The sequence below is a fragment of the Podarcis bocagei genome, assembly GCF_964188305.1.
Source record: "Podarcis bocagei genome assembly, chromosome: 3".
Lineage (NCBI taxonomy): Eukaryota > Metazoa > Chordata > Lepidosauria > Squamata > Lacertidae > Podarcis > Podarcis bocagei.
This window is the reverse complement of record NC_138127.1, coordinates 65,335,288-65,358,024: the sequence shown is the minus strand read 5'-3', so window position 1 is coordinate 65,358,024 and position 22,737 is coordinate 65,335,288.

Below are 22,737 nucleotides of genomic sequence, written 5' to 3'. Positions count from 1 at the left end.
TCCTCCTTTGGCTGCCTCTGTCCAATCAGCCTGGTTGAAATTCCTATTGGCTGTTTGCTAGAACCAATCATAAAAGATACACCCATTTCCTATTACCTTTTATGGGAGACAAAGAGCTATATTTCCTTCTATCCATAAATGGCAGACAAGTAGCCATATATCTTACATTTGCCTCGATAAGGCACCTTAATTACCAAATCATCTTTGCCCTATTGCCCTATTGCCCTATTACCCCTTCACTCCAAAACAGATGGCTAAAACAGATGGCTCATGGTTTTAATTTTTATCTTAAACAGAGATCTTGGGTTCACCTTCTCACACACCATCAATGAAATAAGAATCTAACATAAGAATCTAACATTTCTTACTTTCTAAATCCTTTGCATAATTACATTAAGCCAATATATTTCATACATTAACATATATAGCTTTTTAGAAGGAAAGGAACTTAGTAAAAACAGTTTCCAAAAGCAACCCCTTAAATTTACACCCCCCTTTCAAGCCAGCTGTTGTTCCTATTAGCTCTTGCCCTTTAACCTTATGAAAATATGGCTCAAGTCTAATGGGAGGCACCTAGTATTATTTTCTGTTAAACAATAAATCTCACTATTTACCAACTCTTAATTGTGGTTTTGCAGCTTGATTGTATTCTGTAATATGTATGGTCACTATAACCTTTGCTCCCAGCCTGTAATTTCCTTTTACAACTTTGAGGTACTCGTCTCCTGCTAATGCTATAAATCAGAGGGGCCTTGTTTAGGAAGATAAACATCTGCCAAAGTACTTAGCCAGCTGGTTTCTGCCTGAATACAAACATTTACAAATATATTTTTTAATCTCATTTTAAAATACATCTTGATCAGATGCCTCAGTTATACAACACTTAGTTTGCTTGTGTGGAGTTCACACATCTTTCCATTAAGTATTTGTTCATCCCACAAATTTCAGTGCCTTTCCCCACTACTCTGCTAACCACAGAAAATGATGTTGTTGCACTAGGGTGACTGGGCTCTTTAATCCGTTTTAATTGTGCAAATCTAAATGTTTGGTATGCACTTGAATCCCTCCCACAGAATACTGACAGTCTGGAGGCATCAAAGAAGATATCTTTTATTTAGTCATAATTTTCTGCTTTAATACTTTGGATATGTTGGTTTACAGAGGGTGATCTATTTTACTGGTTGGTTTCTAATTCAGAATATGCTGAAAGTCTGGATACTGTTAAATCCAGCTCCAATAACAAATATCATCCCTACTTACAGACTTGTCTAGTCTACCAGTTTCCTGCCGGTCTGAGTCACATATATGATGCACTGGCAAAATTAGAAGAATCTCAAAACCAAGTCCAAATCAACAGCTAACAGAGGATACCAACTGTGAAATAAGGAGAGACAAAAATCAGAACACACTATCACCATTGAAAATACTGTTTAGCATCCATGAAATGGCAGGGCCTGGACTGAATATTGCCAGTGTTCACAGGAGATCGTGACATGGAAACTGAACCCTGAAAAATTACAGCTCTAGCAACTCACACTGGTAACTTTCAATAACCATGCATTCCCAAAAGGGAAAAATATGGACACTATGTGGATAGTGTCATTATACGGTTTAATCACTAGGTGGCACTGGACTTAGTTGTATCTGGGTGGTGTCAAAGGTTTCCTGTTGCTGTTCTGTTTGTGTTACAGACAATAGAGTTCTCATCTAGCTTTCTGGCTGGTGTGTGGCCTTTAAGCCACAGCTGGTGAATGTTTGGCTCTCTTGATGTTGTTGGACTACAACTCAGATTTCCTGACCGTTGGCCATGCTAATTAGGGCTGATGGGAGTTGGAGTCCAACAACATCTAGCGGACCACCAGTTCCCTACCACAACTCTAAGCCTTCCATGACAGACAGTGATTTACCATGAATAATAACAAGCATGGTAACTTGGGAAATTGAGCATTTGCCTTAGGAAACATGCATCAGAATCACATTATTAGTGTCTCTGTAAATACAACCAAAGTTAGGTGAACCAGGCAGAAACCTTCTGGATTTTCTTCCCTTGCAATATGGGAACACAGGTTTCCTTTACCAGGCGTTTTGGCTTCCAAAAAGGCAACAGCTGCTGAATTAAATAAGGATTATGGGCTCGATCCAAAGAGTAGTTTAGTCATTATAAAGCTAGCAGGAGCTGTGTGTGTGTGTGTGTGCGTGTGCACGCTATTGTTTAAAACGTCAGAACTATAAATCATTCCTCCTTCAGTGCTAACTAGCAAGCTTCTCATAGGAACAGATTGTCTTATAAAAGCCAATGCTGGCTCCATGAGCTGGGATGAAGAAGCATTGTTAATTGCCAAACACTGTTTCCTTGCATACCAAAAGGTATTAGGTTCCCCAACCTGGTTTGTTTTGTTTTTGTTTCCTGACACTTTTATAAAGTCAACAAAATCAATGAATTCTCATGGGACATGTAAAAAAAAAATAGGCAAGCAAAATGACCGAGGGGATGGAGAGGCTCCCCCATAAAGAAAGATTGCAGCCCGTTCAAGGTAAACTTGTTGAACTGGTCAAACCATTCCCTTTCTTAAGAGGAAACAGTCCTAACTTGCCCATCTCCGTAACTGAAGGGCTGACCATGTTGCCATAGTGACCACTAAGCGATGGTGCTCTCCAGGAGGAGGGGTAGTCATTTCTGTACCTTCACACCTGACTGGAGACGACATTATCTTGTAAGCAGAAGAACAGCAGCCAGAGGATTTTTGTGGGAGTTTTTGGCTGGGATAGAAGCTGGACATAACGGCTGGGCTTTCCCTGTGGGCTGAATCCAAAGCTATGGCTTTGCTGGGGGTTCTTCCCTGGAAACCTAACACAGAGGCAAGATCTGCTGGAACGTTAATGCTTGTGAGCCCTTCCTTCCTTCCTTCCTTCCTTCCTTCCTTCCTTCCTTCCTTCCTTCCTTCTTCCTTCTTCCTTCTTCCTTCTTCCTTCCTTCCTGTACTTAGCTTGTATATAAAAGGACCCCTGACCATTAGGTCCAGTCATGACCGACTCTGGGGTTGCGGTTCTCATCTCACTTTACTGGCCGAGGGAGCCAGCGTACAGCATGACTAAGCTGCTTCTGGCGAACCAGAGCAGCACACAGAAACACCATTTATATTCCCACTGGAGTGGTACCTATTTATCTACTTTCACTTTGATGTGCTTTTGAACTGCTAGGTTGGCAGGAGCAGGGACCGAGCAACGGGAGCTCACCCCATCGCGGGGATTCGAACCGCCAACCTTCTGGTCAGCAAGCCCTAGGCTCTGTGGTTTAACCCACAGCGCCACCCTAGCTTGTATATAAAGGTAAATGTAAAGGGACCCCTGACCATTAGGCCCAGTCATGACTGACTCTGAGGTTGCGGAGCTCATCTCACTTTATTGGCCGAGGGAGCCGGCATACAGCTTCCTGGTCATATGGCCAGCATGACTAAGCTGCTTCTGGCGAACCATAGGTGGAAATAAAACCAGCTATCCCAAAGGCACCACAGTCTCCATTGACTTTTGTATCAAGGAAGCTGAACCTAGATTCAGCACTGAAATCCCTGGAGTCTCTTTGACCAGAGTTTGGGCTGTGTGCATGCAACAGTATCAATGATACGATAATCTTTATTGTCATTGTCCCATACAGAACAACGAAATTGAGAAATCTACATAAGACATTCAAAACCCAACAAGCCTGCTATCCCAGCTATCCCAACCTGGTTAGCCCCCTAAATACCCCATTTTTAAATACAATATACAGACTCCTTACAATGCGTCTAAAACCAAAATTGCATTTGGGTAGAAACTGTTTCTCAGGCGTTATCAACCATAACATATCAGATAAAGTGACATGAAAAAGCAACACCCACCCATCCTAGGAACACAAATTTGTGAACAGACTCTTATAACTCTGCATGTTTGAGTTCAGTGGGTTCTCCTTCCCCAAAGTGTGATTACTGTATTTTAGTTACCCCATTTTGTGCTCTCTCCAAAGCTACTCCCCACTCTCACCCCATGGCAGGTCTTTTAGAGGAATTAAATAGGGCAGAGTTGGGCAAGCATAGTCTACCACTGGGAAATCACTGTCAAGCTCTTTCCTGTTGAGGAAACCGTTCATTGGAAGTGATGGATTTGGCACTTAGCACATTGCACATTTGTGTGTCACCTTGTGGCACATGCTAATAGGCATTACATATGCAAAGCTTTTGAATAGCTCTATTGGGTAACAGTCCACGTACCTTGAGATCCCAGTTTCGTTTCATAACAAATCAAGGAAGATTGGCTCTGTCATCGCAAAAGAAAAGAAAAGAAAGTTATTTTGTAGCAGCTGTGCTTTGCTTCACGGAAGGTCTCTAAAATCCTGCTGGAATTAAACATTACAAAATTAAAACTCATCCCAGTAATGAAAAGCAGTGTATTCTCACACAGACCCAGGCAGTGTGTTGATAGACGCATCTATATAATTGAGCCTTGGAGAAATGGATGTCAATATTCAATTCTGTTTCTGCCCCCTCAGAGACAAAAAAGAATTGTGCCAGCAGAGGTTCCTTCACAGCTCTTGTCATTGTTTTAAAAACTGTGTGTGTGTTTTCATTTTCACTTCAAGGACACCCAGGGCCCACAGCTCGCAAAGATGACCTTTAATATACACAAACCACAATAGACAAGCTACACAGAAAATGCATTATTCAGCCAAGTCCCTATGATCTGCTGTTGACAACTATTTGAAACTTCATAAACCCTCTCCTCTCTCCTCCCTCCTCCATCCATTCACCAACACCAATTCAAAGATCCTGGCTTGTATTAAGCCAAAAAAAATCCCCATTATGATGTAACATCTAGTTTGAAGCCAACTAACAAACCAGGAAAATTTGCTGAGATCAAATACTGGCATATTTATTTTTTTTAAACCCACATGAAGCCAGAATTCATGGAATGCATTCCTTAACATGGATGCTACAGGTAAAAATCATTACTTTTTAAATGTCGTAGTCCTTTTAGTCCTACCCAAAGATACTTTTGCCACAAGATACCTTGATGCTAAACACTGTACATTAAAATAAAGTTGAAACCAGTTATTTCCACCTTATTTTGTCTAGCCAGTAATGCAGCCCTATGCATGAAAGAAAACGAGGTTTCGCTCTTATGTACAATGCCAACAGAAGCAACTTAGCCCGCAAAAGCCTTACCCTCTCTCCTTCTGTATGCTTTTGGGATTTGAAAAACCAGGTGGCGGAATTTCGGATATATGAATGATGAGACAAATGCTGCAGGGAATTGAGACTGGTGGTTACAGTAAAGACCACTGTATTAATCGTAGCGGTATAAACGCGTAACCTTAGGACATTACTGCTTACTCCACATCCAGTGCACTCCCTCTGCTAGTTTTTGAAGTTGTATTCGCATGATGTTAACCAGAGACAGTGTGGTGAAGTGGTTAGAGAGCTTATCTCAACCTTGGGTCCTCAGATGTTCTTGAACTACAACTGGCCATGATGGCTAGGAATGATGAGAGTTGTAGTCCAACGACATCTAGGGTCCAGAGGCTGAGAAATGCTGGGTTAGAGTGTTGGGCTAAGACCTGGGAGCCCAGGGTTCAAATCTCCACTCAGTCATGAAGCTCATTCACTGCCTCTCAGTCTAACCTACCTTAGAAGGTTGTTGTGGAAAGGAGGAGAACTATATAACACCACCTTGAGCTCCTTGGAGGAAAAGTGTGATATAAGTAAAATATTATTATTATTATTATTATTATTATTATTATTATTATTATTATTATTATTATTATCCCCTTTCTGACGTGAACAACACTGCAACACATTGCGAGGAAATGACCATGCCCTATTTTCAGCTGTTGTGAACATACCCTCTTGTAGTCAGGTCCTATGCATGTGGAAGTAAATCCCATTTTCATAAGTGGGAAGAGGTGAAAGAAAACCAGACTGAATGGCCTTTTGGTCCCATCAAGCCTTACAATCAAACTGTTGTATAAATCACCATAGCAATGAATCGGCCATCCCTCTGGGGGAACATCCGTAAACCATTGCACCTATAAGGAAGTAAGGAATTTTGAATCATTACCTGCAAGTCACTCCGAAACCTTATCTGCAGCAAATATTTTTGCTGATAAGCAGAGAGTGCAACCAGCAATTCAGTGTAATGCATATGTGTTAAACAAATACACAGACAAGGCAGAAGTGAGGAAGTGGGTTAGGACAGGGGAGAATTGAGAAAGAAGCATTATCTTTTATTTAAACCATTTCTATACCACTTAACTACTATTGTCTCTAAGTGGTGTACAAGGAATACAATTCAGAACAAGTGAAAACCCATTAAAACTTGAAAACCAGGTTTCAGTTAAAATGCCTGCTGGATTAAAAAAAAGTTTTCAGTAGGTGTCGGAATTTCAGCAGGGAGAGGACCTGTCTGTCTTCAGCTGGAAGGTTGTTCCTTAAAACATCCCAGTAGGTTGCAGGATATCAACAGAGGAAAAGCAGCCACCCACAGAGCAGCAGTGGGTGTAGCTCTCCAGATGTTGCTGGACCCAAGCTCCCATCAGCTCCAGTCAGTACAGCTAATGGTCAGGGATGATGGGAGTTGTAGCCCAACTAAGATCAGGGGACCCACAGGCTCCACATCCCTGCTGTAAGCCAAAGAGGGAGCTTTGTGCAGAATAGAACTGGCTTCTGGCCTGTTCTGCAGGATTGCCTTATTCACAAAAGTAAAGGAATTCATTACAAGAAAATTACTGTCGTCGTTTCTCATCTGACCATCTTTTCTTTCTTTCTTTCTTTCTTTCTTTCTTTCTTTCTTTCTTTCTTTCTTTCTTTCTTTCTTTCTTTCTGACTGAAATGGGGGAGTATGCACATACTGTATCACAAATAGAGTTTTTAATGAGAAATGTTTTAAATGCAGATCTTTTTTCCTAAGTCTCATGAAAAACTACAGGCGTCTCCCCACTTATATTCCTGGGCACCATGCGTATATGTAAAATCACATATAGTGGGGAGCACCATCTAAAGAGCTTGTAAACATCATCTAAACCTCCGGAAACCCACAAAAATCCACCATAATCACTCCCTTCAAACTTCTTTCCTCAAACTCGAACTCTCCACAGGCCTCAAAGCTCAGTTCAAAGGCTCCCAGCGCCTTTTCCCACTCTTTTTGCACTGCTTTTGCAGTTTCCCCGTTCATTTCAGACTATTTTTGAAGGTTAAATTCATACATTTAATTATTTCCCTGCACCACACTTATATGCGGTCATGCATGAGTCAAACACACATAAGCGGAGGAACGGCTGTAATTAGGTTTAGAGCTTGTCTGACTGAACATACTGAAAATCCATGACGTTATTCTCAACAGAAGATATCAGCCTACAGCTTTGCAGTGCTTCCTGGTTTTTGCTACCTTGTCCTCAGGTGCTGCTCTGCCCACAATGAGTTAAGGATATTGGTTAGGTGCTTGCAAAATATGTAAGTGAGGAGTTAACACAGAATACCTAACTTACATATTTATATTAGTAAATGCCCATTACTGTTATCTGCAGCTAAGCATGCTCACATGAAAGTGTACCTTTCATGTAAGAGGTAAAAAGGCTTGCACACTGCTTGATCATTTTGTTAGCTTTAAGGTTACCACTTTTGTTGAAAAAAAGATTTCCCGAAAGCACTTGTTTTCAGACAGTGTTCTGGAGAACCCCAGGCTCCCTTTGAAGCTCATTGACAAAAGCTCTCTCAAAGACAAGATCACCTTGGTTGGACAATCTGCCTCAAAGGAATGCTTGTTCCGAACTATCAGCCTTCAAGGACTGACCTGAAATTGATCAGAAAATGACTTTCTGAATGTTTTCTTTTTCAAGCTCCTCCAGAACTGTTGGGGAAATTCAGTTCTTATTTGGGAGGAAGCCTCCCCATATTTGCAGTCTGTGAATTTTAGGTGTGACTGCAGATCCAGGGTTAATATTTTTTGGGGAGGCCATTTTAGCTCAGCCCTACAGTCATTCTCTGTTCTGTGCAGCTGCTGGAGAAGGATTATTGTGTTCCAGGATGAGCACTCAGTTACAAGAATTGTTTAAAGAACGGAAGGGGACTTTCAAGATCATCTGGCCCATCCCCCTTCTCCATGCAGGATCTAAAATGCAGCTACAGCAACCCTGACAGATGGCCATCCATTCTTCCTTTGCCTAAATAGCTCCAGGGAAAGAGAGACCATCACTTCCCAAGGCAGTCTGTTCCACTCTCAAGCAGCTTGGGCCATTCAGAAGTTTCTCCTAATCCTGGACCAAAACCTGCTTCACTATGGTTTCTACCCACACAGGAAATTAGAAGTCCCAATAGGCTTGAACACATCACTTGATGAACCCCATAGTGTATTCCAGAACAGGGATGGAGAACCTTTTGCAGCCCGAGGACCATGTTCCTTTCTGGGCAATATTCTGAGAGCCACATGCCATTGGTGGGTGGAGCCAAGGCAAAAGTGGGCAAGGATCCTGATGCGAATTTTACCTTTACACCCCCTCCCTTCCTCTCTCTTTCTGTGTCCTCCATCCAGGGAAGCAAAAAGCATGATCAGAGTTCAGTGACAAATTCCAGACAGGCATAAAAACTCAAGAGGACTGGTGAGGGATGTGGCCTGGGAAAAGTCTTGAGGACCAGACAGAAAGGTTTGGAGGGTCAAATTTGGCCTCTGCGTCTGAGGTTCCGGAACATTCTCTAACTGTGATGGAAACATCACTTTCATTTTATTTAGTTAGGGCATTTCCAGCCCACCTTTCCAGTTGTCACAAAGTCCCTCTTTGTTTTGAACAGGGGAGAGAGCATTTGAAAGCTTCTCCTTCTGTTTAAAAGCTACATTGGAAAGAAGCCACACAACTGGATTCTTATCATTAGATGGCGCTAGTTTTATTCCTGCGGGAGAGTATCTAACTGATGCTCTCCTAACTGCAATGGCACGTCTCGCCTCTGGTAACATCTATTGTTTGGTTTTATTCCACAGACAGGAGCTACTTATCCTGAAAATAATTATACATTTTTCTTGTCCTCTAAAATTCATTCTAAACTGATGTATTTTCTGTGTTTAAATCAGCACTCCGACATCATCAGTAAATGAAATGTTTTGCTTGACTCTTCTCACTCACTGACTTCAGTTGTTTCACATGAATTCTAGCTGGGCAGCCACTACATTTTGTGGGCAAATGTACTTAGGAAAGGCAAGCGGAAAGCAAAACCTGATTCACAAGGCTGCATCAGCTCTTTTTCTCAAAGACTGGTTCAAAATTATGTCTGCCTCCATAGGAAAGCTTTTGGACCAATCCTGGGGTCTTAAGCACTAGGGAAATGTTCTGTGTCAGAGCTACAAGAAACATTTATGAGCAGGATACTGGTTTGAGCAGGCTGCTGATAATGGATCTTTCCTTTAAATAAATGCATATGTCCTGTTCATTCTAACATTATTATGAGGAAGCTTCCTTAAGTACTTTGGAACTCCCTGCCTACTGAAACCAGGCAGGCGCCTTCACTGTATTCATTTTGGCACCAGCTGAATACATTCTTATTTAGGGACATGGGTGGCGCTGTGGTCTAAACCACAGAGCCTAGGGCTTGCCGATTGACAGGGTGAGCTGCCGTTGCTCGGTCCCTGCTCCTGCCCACCTAGCAGTTCAAAAGCACATCAAAGTGCAAGCAGATAAATAGGTACCGCCCCGGTGGGAAGGTAAACGACGTTTCCGTGCGCTGCTCTGGTTTGCCATAAGTGGCTTAGTCATGCTGGCCACATGACCCGGAAGCTATCTGCAGACGAACGCCGGCTCCCTTGGCCTATAGAGCGAGATGAGCGTGCAACCCCAGAGTCATCCACAACTGGACCTAACGGTCAGGGGTACCTTTACTTTTACCTTTACCCAGAAGTTCAGAAAAAAAAACCTGTGAGTTGTAATTTATTTTAATCTATTCTGTTGTGGTTTTAACTTTCTTTACGCTTTAAACTATAGTTGTAAAATTTTTAGCGGTTCTGTTATTATGTTATCTTTTTTGTAAACTGCTTTGAGGTTTGTTCTGCAACCAGGCGTTATATAAATTTCATGAAGTAAATAAAGAAATCACAAATAGGAATAATTCCAAAAGCACTTCCCCTAGACCTAAAGACAGTGATTTTTTTCTGAGGGGACACAGGGGTATGCATACTCCTAAACATTTTGTTAATCTTTGTACTTTTGTCCATTTACTGTATTCATTTTTTCCAATGTGAACTATAAAATGGTGATTTTCTTGAGTCAAAATGAGAGTACCCCTAAACATTTTTTTTAGAAAAAAAAGCACTGCCTAAGGAGATAGGTCGGCCATTGCCCTTTGACTTTCTGATACACACATGGAAAATAAACACTGTTGTTTATGTTTCTATAACATGCCTCGTGCCTCACTCATGTAGTTGCCTTTCTGGAGCACACCTGAAAGTGTCATGTGATTCTCTGAGCATTGATATGAAATGCCTCTTCAAGTATAAGCTTGTCCATGGCATACAAAATTAAAAGCAGAACTGTAAATTCAAAGTGTGTGATATCTTTCCTGCTTATGAACACCTTTGGAAGACTACTTTTCTCACTTTCACCATACACTGGTACCTTGGGTTACAGATGCTTCAGGATACAGACACTTCAGGTTACAGACTCCACTAACCCAGAAATAATACCTCAGGTTAAGAACTTCGCTTCAGGATGAGAACAGAAATCAAGCAGAGGTGGCGGTGTGGCAGCAGCGGGAGGCCCCATTAACTAAAGTGGTACCTCAGGTTAAGAACAGTTTCAGGTTACGGACCTCCAGAATGAATTAAGTTCTTAACCTGAGGTACCACTGTACTTTGAAATAAAACTTAGGAGGGCCAGCAGCAGCCCGATCATTTGTTCTATGGGTTATATCCAGCAGCAGATGGGTGGCCAGCCAGCCTTACGCCAAAATGAAACAGAAGCAGCAGGAATGTGCTTTTGTGCATCAACATGAGAGCAAATGGAAGAAAGTGCATGGTGTGTAGATCAGAGCAAAGGGAAAAGAAAGCCAAGAAAGGGGGTGGGGAGAATATGGAAGCATTAAAAAAAGAACCCACCTCCAATACTGAAATGACTGCTTGTAAATTATTAAAGCTGAAAGAACTGTGAAATTCCGCTTTTCACAGCTTCATACTGTTTTTTAACAGCCTTGGGCTTGAAAAATGGAAATCAATGAAGTCAAGTTTGCACTTTTCCTTGTAGTGTCAAAGTGTCAGGGAAGAGCTGTATTGGTTGAAAACCCCTTGGATCCACTTCTCAATTATACCGTGGTTCCTTTATGCTGATGTGTCAGAGACCTTACAGGCAGAAATAAATGACAATGGTATTGATTCTTATATCCCCCACCTTTCTGACAACTAGAGCTGCCTTTGAAAGTTCTGCTTTGGTGGGTGAGAGAAGTGTATACTTTGCCTTGCTCTTGAAAGTGGGTCATTGCTGGTTAGACTACTGCAATGTATCGTATGTAGCTTTCACCATCACCATTTTTTACTATTGTTAAGTTGTGGGCGAACATATCAGACGACACAGCAATTCTTCCAAAGCAGCTCTTTATTTGTAAGCTGGAACAGAACTGAACTGAGGAGCTCAGTCAGCCTGCTTATATAGAGCTCCACTAGAATGCAACGGTAACCATTTTCTGTAACTAGCCAATCACTGAACGTCACTTTTGATCCTTCATTTGCATACAAACTATCCAATCACTGAACGTCACTTTTGATCCTTCATTTGCATAACTATCTACAGTATCCCCCTGCTGGACCAGGGTGAGAACTTCAGTACATCACAACTATGATCATTGGTTTTTTTTTACTATGACCATTTTTTACTATGACCATTATGTACTAGCTGGAACAATAAGTACCAGTTGGAACTAGCTGGAACATTAAGTACTAGCTGGAACTAGTTGGAACATAAAAATTGGCTGCAGGGATAAGGGGTTCAGGATTCAAGGACACAATTTAAGCAATTCTGCTGGCTGTGCAGGTCTGTTTTGCCAGTGTATTCCCTGCATGGTTGATGAGCAGAGGGTTCAGTCCTGCTGGCTGCAGGGGGAACATGCTGGTCCCGCCCACCAGCTGTCACCACCCAAAGGTATTAACTGATGGACAGGTGAATGTGGTTTGGGGAAAGTGGTCCTTTGGGCCAACGTGGACACCCTGGCAGGTGTAGATTGTCCCATGGGCTAGAGGTTCCCAACTCCCAATTTAAAGCTTAGAAGCAGAAAAGCAAGACTCTAGCTACCTAGCCATATTATTGGATTAATAAGCAGACACCTTTAGTGAACTTGGGATGTTCTGAAATCAAGGGTGTGCATCGCAACCAATGCAACTGCAGTATAAAGGGAAATATTACCATGGTTTAAACAAAAAGAGCCCTTTGGCAGCCTCACTGAGAGCCAGTGTGGTGTAGTGGTTAAGAGCGGTAGTCACGTAATCTGGGTAACCGGGTTCGCGTCTCCGCTCCTCCACATGCAGCTGCTGGGTGACCTTGGGCCAGTCACACTTCTTTGAAGTCTCTCAGCCCCACTCACCTCACAGAGTGTTTGTTGTGGGGGAGGAAGGGAAAGGAGATTGTTAGCCGCTTTGAGACTCCTGAAGGGAAGTGAAAGGCGGGATATCAAATCCAAACTCTTCTTCTTCTTCTTCTTTATCCAGGGCAAGGACAGAATCCACTTGAGTCTACATCAAGTCAAAGGCCCAGGGCAACAAGTCAGAAAAAAAACGTGTGAAATATATTGCAGGTTTTGCAGGAAACGTCCTCTAACCCTCTCTACACTTTATTGTCTAGTGCCCAACCGTAATTAATCCTCTGTTTCTCGCCTTGGTATTTTAAACAGAATATGAGAAGGCTTAGCCGGATGTCCAAAACACCAGACGACAGGAAGACACCAAAAAGCTGCTGTTGTTTGGAATACTTACACGAGAACAGTGTGATCAGGCAGTTAAGCTGAAAAGAAATAATTGGTCCTTCAGACCCCATTTTTAGCAGGAACAGTTGAAATCGCTGGGGAAGAGTGAAGTTGTTTCACACGTTTTTTTCTGACTTGTTGCCCTGGGCCTTCCTCCCTAAGCAGGCTATTTTAATTTATTTATTACATTTTAGATCTCACCTTTCCTTCAAGGAGTTCAAGACGGCATACATCTCACCCCCCACCCCATATTATCATAACAACCCTGTTGGTTGTAAATCCTTTTGGGCAAGATAAAGTAATTATATATATATGTCAGGCGGAGAGTTGGTGGCTGGCCCAAGGTCATTCAGTAAGCTACATGGCCGAATGGGGATTTGAACCCTGGTCTCCCATGTCCTAGTCTGATGCTCTAGCCACTACACCACACCCAATAGCTCCAGGATGCCAGAAGGATGGCCTTCTCCCTCATGTGTGCCCACATCAGAAGAGGAATCTCTGATCTTCTGCATACCTTGAATTTTGGAAACAAGGCTGGTGGGTACAAGGGGGAATGGGTTCTGTGGAGGAGTATCTACTTTCCATACAGAAGCTCCTAAGTTCATTCCCCAGTAGTTGGGAAATATTCCTGCGTTGCAGGGAGTTGGACTAGATGATCCCCAGGATCCCTTCCAATGCTATGATTCTGTGATGCCACGGCCTCCATTAGGTGAGAGTCAAGAAGCCATCGGCCATCTAGGCTCTTTATCTGGTGTGGTTTCGATGTTCAAAAAATTCACACCTTGTGCACCGGTGCACAAATGTGCAGTTTCTACCCATGCCTGCTAGTGTCAATAGAGTGTATCCAAGGTTGGCACCAGGGTTGAAAGGGCACAGGTGGGCATCCCCAGGGCACACAAAGTGAACCTACCAGTGGTGGGCAGTTTGAGGAAGGTGGGAGAATCTGGGAACAGGTGGCAGCACTCAACCCAGGGCTATACATGGAAGTAAGAAGAAGAATTTCTGCAACCATCACATTCATTGCACCAGAACACCTTTGGGGCCTGCCATAATGGCAGCTGCTGCTCACTACAGAGCCAGGCTAAGAACGCCCCCGCCCTTTGAGCCACATTGAGCCTCTGGGGTCAGATGTCCATGTCCCATTCTAGGTGCTGGCACTGGGCCTCAGTGGGTCATGGTGGTTGCAAGTAAAGGTAAAGCACCCTTGGACGGTTAAGTCCAGTCAAAGGCGACTCTGCGGTTGCAGCGCTCTTCTCGCTTCAGGCCGAGGGAGCCGGCGTTTGTCCACAGACAGCTTTCTGGGTCATGTGGTCAGCAGGACTAAACTGCTTCTGGTGCAATGGAACACCATGACAGAAGCCAGAGTGCACGGAAATGCCATTTACTTTCCCACCGCAGCGATCCCTATTTATCTACTTGCACTGGTATGCTTTTGAACTGCTAGGTTGGCAGGAGCTGGGACAGAGCAATGGGAGCTCACCCCATTGTGTGGATTCGAACCGCCGACCTTCTGATCGGCAAGCCCAAGAGGCTCAGTAGTTTAGGTACTGTACATGTGCAGCCGGCATGAGTAACCCCTTTGTGGGGAAGGAGCTCCCTGGCATCTCTAGGTAGGGCTGGGACAAGCTCCTGCCTGAAACCCTCAAGAGAGACTGCCAGTCACTGTAGAGAAGAAGAAGAAGAAGAGGAGGAGGAGGAGGAGGAAGAGGAGTTTGGACTTAATATCCCACCTTTCACTCCCCTTAAGGAGTCTCAAAGCAGCTAACATTCTCCTTTCCCTTCCTCCCCCAGAACAAACACTCTGTGAGGTGAGTGGGGCTGAGAGACTTCAAAGAAGTGTGACTAGCCCAAGGTCACCCAGCAGCTGCATGTGGAGGAGCAGAGACGCGAACCCGGTTCACCAGATTACGAGTCTACCACTCTTAACCACTACACCACACTGGCCAAAGGTCTGGCTTGGTCTGACATTCACCTCGCTACTCACCACTGCTGTCCTTGCATAAGGTGCTACTTGGCATCCTCAAAACAAAACTCACCAGGGAGGAATGACAAATGTTTGTGATTACTGCAATGCAAAAGCTCTAGTGCTTGCCTCAAACTCCACATGTGCGCTGAGGAATGTCCCATCTACAGAACTCAGTGTTTGCACTGGGGGCCACTTCATGTGCCTCAGAACCCTGGATTGAGGTGGACATAAATACTGTACAGTGGTACCTCAGGTTACAGACACTTCAGGTTACAGACTCCGCTAACCCAGAAATAGTACCTCAGGTTAAGAACTTTGCTTCAGGATGAGAACAGAAATCACGTGGTGGTGGTGCGGCAGCAGCAGGAGGCCCCATTAGCTAAAGTGGTACCCCAGGTTAAGAACAGTTTCAGGTTAAGAACGGACCTCCAGAATGAATTAAGTTCTTAACCCGAGGTACCACTGTACTTAACAAGTAATTTGCAGAAAGAAGTCTATATTGGCTTAGAAAAGAATGAGCTCTATCTCCTGTTAAGTGAACTGAGCATACTTTCTTGCATGAAGCTCCAATAGCACACACTGAATTTCCTGTATGTGCAGGAAGGCTGCCGAATCAGGGATGTTCTCATTAGTGTATTTACCAAAAATCCCCTTTTCAGAAGCAAAACTGTGATGAATCATTGAAAATTACATGCTTTCGCACTGATTAGCCAACGTAAAATCCTGGAACTGCAATTTAAACCTCTCTGCTTCAGCAGAGGCTTGTATAAAAAAATAGATAAATTACTGCAAACATACATGGATTCTTTGCAAGTTTTTTCTAATGATGGGCAAATAGTCTAATTTGACACATTTGCATAAACCATGCACCTGTGTTGGCTGCTTAGTAGTGCTTTTTAAATTTGTCTTCCAGCATTTTTCCTGATTGCTTTGACATCGGGATAAATTATCTATTATTGGGGGAGGGTACCTTTTAGTGGAGTATTACAAATGAGGTTTTAATTGCTTGAAAGCCAGGAAACTCCAGAATAAGCGACACAGCAAATGGAGACAGGGTGTCTTTTAATGTACACAACATTCTGTAGTCACCAGAAAAAAATCAGTGTTGTTTCCAGGAATTGTTACATAGCTCCAGTTACAGGAGGACAAGAAGACATACCAATTGGATAAATTTGTTTCAGTTATTTAGTTTGGTTATTTATTCATTACAAAGAAACTGATTATAAATTTCCCAAGGCAGTTTAGAACTTCATTTAAAAGCAACACCCACACAATATAAAATAAAAAAATTCCTTCCTGTAGCACCTTAAAGACCAACTAAGTTAGTTCTTGGTATAAGCTTTCGTGGGGCCCAGGGAGCCAGGACTTCTGCTACTCACCTAAAACATTTAGTACATTCTGTGTACCAGGTAATCATTTGGTAATTTCTTACACTTCAACTGCATATATTCAACAAGTTTCTTGTTTTTTTAAAAAAATCCAGAGGTGCCCCATGCACAGATTCATTTCTGGATTGGCACTTGCATGCCAACCTGGATCACAGTGGCAACATCATTTTTTAATTTGTATACTGTCTTTCTATCTTACAATACTCAAGGCGGTTAACAACAACAACAACAACAACAACAACAACAACAACAACAACAATTTATTTATACCCCGCCCATCTGGCTGGGTTTCCCCAGTCACTCTGGGCGGCTTCCAACAAAACACTAAAATACAATAACCTATTAAACATTAAAAGCTTCCCTAAACAGGGCTGCCTTCAGATGTTTACAACCTCACAGTTCTTCCTCCAGGACCTGCTCCCTTATGAGCTGCCTTCAGATGTTTACAACCTCACAGTTCTTCCTCCAGGACCTGCTCCCTTATGAGGACTCCTAGGGTCAGAGGATGGGGCAAGGCAGGTGGAAAGAGGTCTTCCCTGATGGAGTCTCTCCCCTCACAGAACGAGGATGCATGATGGTGCAGGGTGAGAAAATTGTGACCACTTCACTCTTCCCTGCTCCTGTTGCTCTAGCAGGAGCTCCAGCATGGTTTGGCTTAGCTTTACATCCAAACCTGAACTTGTAGCTTCCTTCCCCAAAACAAACCATGACCTGTAAGCTAAGAACAAACCTTTGTTACAGCTGATGGCTGAGCTTTCAGCCATGGCTTAGCTCGGGCTTCCTCAACCTCGGCCCTCCAGATGTTTTTGGCCTACAACTCCCATGATCCCTAACTAACAACAGGACCAGTGGTCAGGGAGGATGGGAATTGTGGTCCAAAACATCTGGAGGGCTGATGTTTGGGGATGCCTGGCTTAGCTCCTGGTGGCAGGAGGGTGGGGGAGACAGCCACAGTTTTCTGATTGTGCACAGTCCAGCTTAGTATTATGTGCAAATCATGTCATTGTCTTCTACTGGATCTTCATTCCCACCTAGCATTCCATATGCGCTGGATATTTCCATGTTCTTCTGAACCAGCCACGACACCCAAAACCTGTTACGGATGGATAAGTAATAAGTTTACACTTCTTTTAGCAATCACTATGGCACCTGACTTTGAGAACTAAGCTCCTCGATTAGGTACACATTCTTTCGGATCTCATTTCTTTGCAGGGGCGGCGGGGGGGGGATATACCTCTTTCACCAAAATGCCAGTTCACAGAAACAGCAAATGAAGTGATAAAATTGTAGCTGTTCAGAACAAAAGAATAACAACAACAAAAAACCCTGCACAACTGAATGTTCTTCCATATAAAAACATAGAAAGTTGGAGTGTCGGGGAACAGTTGTAGCTGACCCTTCTCCCTGAGACGCTTCTTTTTTACATGCAGGAAGTATTTTTTTTTTCAGGGAGAAACATTCCATAATATGTTTCTTCATATGCAAGCTGAAGTGCCATGGTCTGGGACTAGACATGCATTGGCAAAAAGAAGAACTGCATAGACATGACTGCAAAGCAATTTCCCCAAACCATAACACATTTTTTTGCATGTTGTTTTGATGAACATACACATCTTTGCTCACACCTTATCTCGATATATGCATTTTTTCTCATGTTCACAAATATGTCCTCTCCATAGAGCCAATGGTGTGTCTGGCCCTGAGGATGGGGAGCGTCATTCCAGCCCCCCTCCCCACGTGTCACATGGCCACCTCTTTCATGTGGATAAAATAAGGTTACCAGATTTATTTTCAGTGAATCCAGGGACACTTTTCAACTTCAGTCAAATTCAGTGGATTTTGTCAGGGGACTGATTTGTAAATCCGGGAACTGTCCCTGGGAAACGGGGACATCTGGTAACCTTAGGATAAAATGCAAAAGGAGTGCAGCTGTTCCTCGCTATTAGCCTGCAGCAGTGTCATGGGCCAAGCGTTAGCTTCGCCTGCTGAACAGCAGCCTGAAGGGGGAGAAGGCAGAGTGACTCCTTCAGCTGATCAGCCTTCACAGAGGAGAAGGCACTGGTGAGAATCAGCTCTCAGCAGCAGTCAGATGCTGGAAACTACACCTGTGGTTCCCAGCTCCGTCTTGCTGCTGCTTGCTCTCCATCTGGACTCTTGGCTCTGTGATCATCTGGATTCCCTGATCTCTGGACTGTCTGACTTTGCATGTAAATTCTGCTCCCAGGCAAGTGTTCTTCAGAGACTCCTAGCCCCTGCTTGCTCAGCAGCGGGACTCGGACGGGGCTACAACAAAAAGAAGAAATGGCAGAAAGCCTGTATTTGGCTGAAAGCATACCCTCCAACGTTTCTCTGATGAAAATAGAGACGCCCTATTCCATAATGATAATTTTACTATTCATACCCCACACATCTTATTGGGTTCCCCAGCCGCTCTGGGCAGCTTCCAACATATATAAAAACATAATAAAACATTAAAACAAACTTCCCTATGGAGGATTGCCTTCAGATGGTTGGGCTAACTCCATACCCTCCAACATTTCTCCAATGAAAATAGAAACATCCTAAAGAAAAGTGGGACATTCCAAGATCAAATCTGAAACTGGGATGGCTTCTCTAAATCGGGGACGTCCCTGGAAATTAGGGACACTTAGAGCATCACATGAAATCAATCAGGCCTGGTGCCAGAGGTCAGATGGGTCAGGCACCAGCAAAGAGTCACAGAGGCTTAGAAGGTGGGGGTAAGAAATGGTAACTGGAGTCCAATATCTGATGGACCACAGGGTCTTCACCCCTGGGGATGCCAATGTAATAAGCAAGTTGAAAATAGTTACAATTTCTCATGCTGCTGGAGTCTGCCAACAGGCTGCTGCCAGCACAAATTATGAAAGTGCGAATATTAATTAAAATCTATTTTCAAGTATATTTCACAGTTTTGAACATGGCAGGAGGAAGTGCCTATTACTCGTGTGAAGTGTCACACTGTACTCTGGAAAACAGGCAGGTGTTTTTTTTTTTTTTTAAACAAAACATTTTAAGAAAGAATCTAAGAGTGAGAAAGGATGCCCAAATTGACAGATTAAATACTTGCATTCATTGGAATCCATTCAGAGCAGCTTAGCATTGCTTCCCAAGGGGGGGTCTCTCTTCCTCATTCAACTTCCAGGTCCAGGCCTGCCCAGCTTCTGCAGAAGAACAACAGGATGGTTATTTTAATTTATTTGCAACATTTTTGTTCCACAAAAGGTTCTCCAGGCAGTGGCCAGCATTCCCCTCCCGCTGCTTTTACACCAAAAATTTACAAAATATACCATGGGATGAAATCAGAAAAAGAAATTGACACATCAGAATAAAAATAAAGGAAAACCAGGAACAGATAAAACAGGAATGCCAAAGATTTACAAAGGCTGGAAACAGATTAAAATGCTGCATTTAGAGAATATTGGGGAGAGGGAAAAGACACAGATGGGCCAGAGGATGGTCAAACATGACTTCCCCATGAATCCGAACATGATTTCCCCATGAATCTGAAGAAGATATAATGCATTTTTGTGTTTTTATAATATAAACTGCCCTTTGATTATTGGATGAAGGGTGGTGTATAAATTTAATAAAACAAAATAATTCACAACCCTGCACAAAGTTGGAAAAACAGCCCCAGTTTTGATGGTTTGTCTCCACTGCATAGAGCTGTTCTTGTGTATTCTAAGCAGGGTTGGGCAATGTTAGCAAATCCAGACAGGCAACCCTGTGATCTGTTGTAATGTGTGTTGGTCTTTCCACAGGGTGACTCAGAATGGACCCCAATTTAACACATAATTCCAGTGCACAGTTCATAGTAAACTCAGACAGCTGCAATTTGTCTCTGACTGCGGGACAGTGTAGGCAGAGCTTAAGATCAATGCCTGATTCACAGTTATTAACTCAACATCTTGCCATAATCTGAGCATCAGGATGTAAGAGAAAGACATTGTTTGAGGGAGAGAAGAACCAAACAGCTTCACAACAGCATTCTTGCAACTGTGACCAATAAATAAATAAATACAGATTGCACACTGAACCATATGAAATTATGGGTTTCAAAGAGAACAAATGGTTTCTCTTACACTTGTGGCATGGCAGCAGTGTCAAGCTAGCAGTTATGCCCAACCGTTCCCTGTTTATCTTCTCTAAAATCCTTGCCAGAAAAGGAACCAAGTTGCTCAATATACTGTAGAACAAAAGAACTAAGAGGGCAATTAAGCCTATAACCCAAGGACTGCCAATGTGGTACCTCTGGGTGGCACATGTCTTCACAGTGTCCCCTCGCCCACTGAAAGTAGGTTTGAAGAACCATTCCACTGTATCCAATAAAAAGGTTGCCATCTGTTTGAATAGCATGTGCGGTGCCTGCAACCAGGGGTTATTTTTATCCAGAACTTGCCAGAACTCAGTTCTGGCACCTCTCAGGTGGATGCCGGAACAAGGGAGGTGTTCATGGTGAGTTCCAGCACCTCTGTTCCTAGACAAATATCACTGCCTACAACAATGGAAGAGGGATGCAGGTGGTGCTGTGGTCTAAACCACAGAGCCTAGGGCTTGCCGATCAGAAGGTTGGCAGTTCGAATCCATGCGACGGGGTGAGCTCCTGTTGCTCGGTCCCTGCTCCTGCCCACCGAGCAGTTCAAAAGCATGTCAAGTGCAAGTAGAGAAATAGGTACCGCTCCGGTGGGAAGGTAGACACATTTCCGTGTGTTGCTCTGGTTCGCCAGAAGCGGCTTAGTCATGCTGGCCACATGACCCGGAAGCTGTACGCCGGCTCCCTTGGCCTATAGAGTGAGATGAGCGCGCAACCCCAGAATCGTCCGCAGCTGGACCGGGTCAGGGGTCCCTTTACCTTTGCAGCAATGCAAATGTGCTCATGGTTCCCCCAAAATTGTCAACCTCTGCTTTATACACTTATTTGGGACAATGGGGGAGCGTGCCTTTGGCGGTGAAGTTCAACTGTTGGAAGGTTGCAGCATCTGCTGTGGTTGTCAAGACTGACACTGGAGAGAGATGTTTTGTTGCAGCTGGGGCAGACAAAGGCACCCAGTTGTGCTGCTGCAGATGAGCCACAGTGCTTCTTCTCTCTGCGCTCCTCCCAGAAGTCATTTCTCCTCTAGTCATTGCTATGGATACACGACTTGACTGCCTGTCTTCACGCACTGCAGTCGTCTGCAAGGAATTCCCATACGCAGGGCCGGATTTAGGTTTGATGAAGCCCTAAACTACTGAAGGTAATGGGGCCCTTTATATGTCCAGCTGTGCTTTGTCAACAACAAATTGTTGCTGGTTTTTTGTGTTGAATATATGCTATATGGTAATTTATGGACCTAATAGGCATCTAAAGCCATTTGCACATAACAAATTATGTATTTTATCAAAGTAATTGTTGAACTGAAATACAATTAAGAAGAAGTATATTAATAGTGAAATACAAATAATTATTAAGCTCTAACTTAAAATGATTTTTTATTCATAACAAACTTAATAATGCATTTGGCAATAACAAAATTTCCTTTAGAAACACAATTTACAAAGACTCATAATTTTTTTGGGGCCCCCAAGAGAGTGGGGCCTTAAGCTATAGTTTGTTTAGCATATACAGTGGTACCTCGGGTTACAGACGCTTCAGGTTACAAACTCTGCTAACCCAGAAATATTACCTCGTGTTAAGAACTTTGTTTCAGGATGAGAACAGAAATCGTGTTCTGGCGGCATGGCAGCAGCAGGAGGCCCCATTAGCTAAAGTGGTACCTCAGGTTAAGTACAGTTTCAGGTTAAGAACGGACCTCCAGAACGAATTAAGTTCTTAACCCGAGGTACCACTGTACATAAATCCGGCACAGCAGGGTTGATGTTGCCAGCCTTCATGCAGACATCTTTGTGACACAGAATTGGTCTGCCATAGGAGTCAACTCCAGGGGGCTGTGTGTATTTGGACACCCATAATAATATAATTTTGGAGGCTAGGCACCCACAAAGCCAGAGAGAGGCAGCCAGCCAGCCTCTGCAGTTCTGCCTTTGAGAAAGAAGCAGTTCAGCTCCATCCTCCGCAGATAGACAGCGAGTCACCCTTTTCCAGGGACAGCTGCAGTCCTAGGGCACTCTTACTTGTCAGTTCTTTGAACTCAGCGAGACTTACTTTGGAGTAAGCATACTTATTGCAGAGGGCTGGTTTTTGTCATCAACTTTACAGAACCATTGCGATGAGGCTGGAGCTGTTTAAAAGGAAGCCCAGGTAAATGACACAAGGTGGGACTGGAAGATAAGATCACTCTGTTCCATTTGGAACAGTTGTATCTTATAATGGTAATGATTTTATCTGGGGGAGTGTTAAATTGTATTTGCAGTTGCTGTAACTCACGTTGGAACCTTATGGTGAAGGTTGGGTAAGAAATCTTAT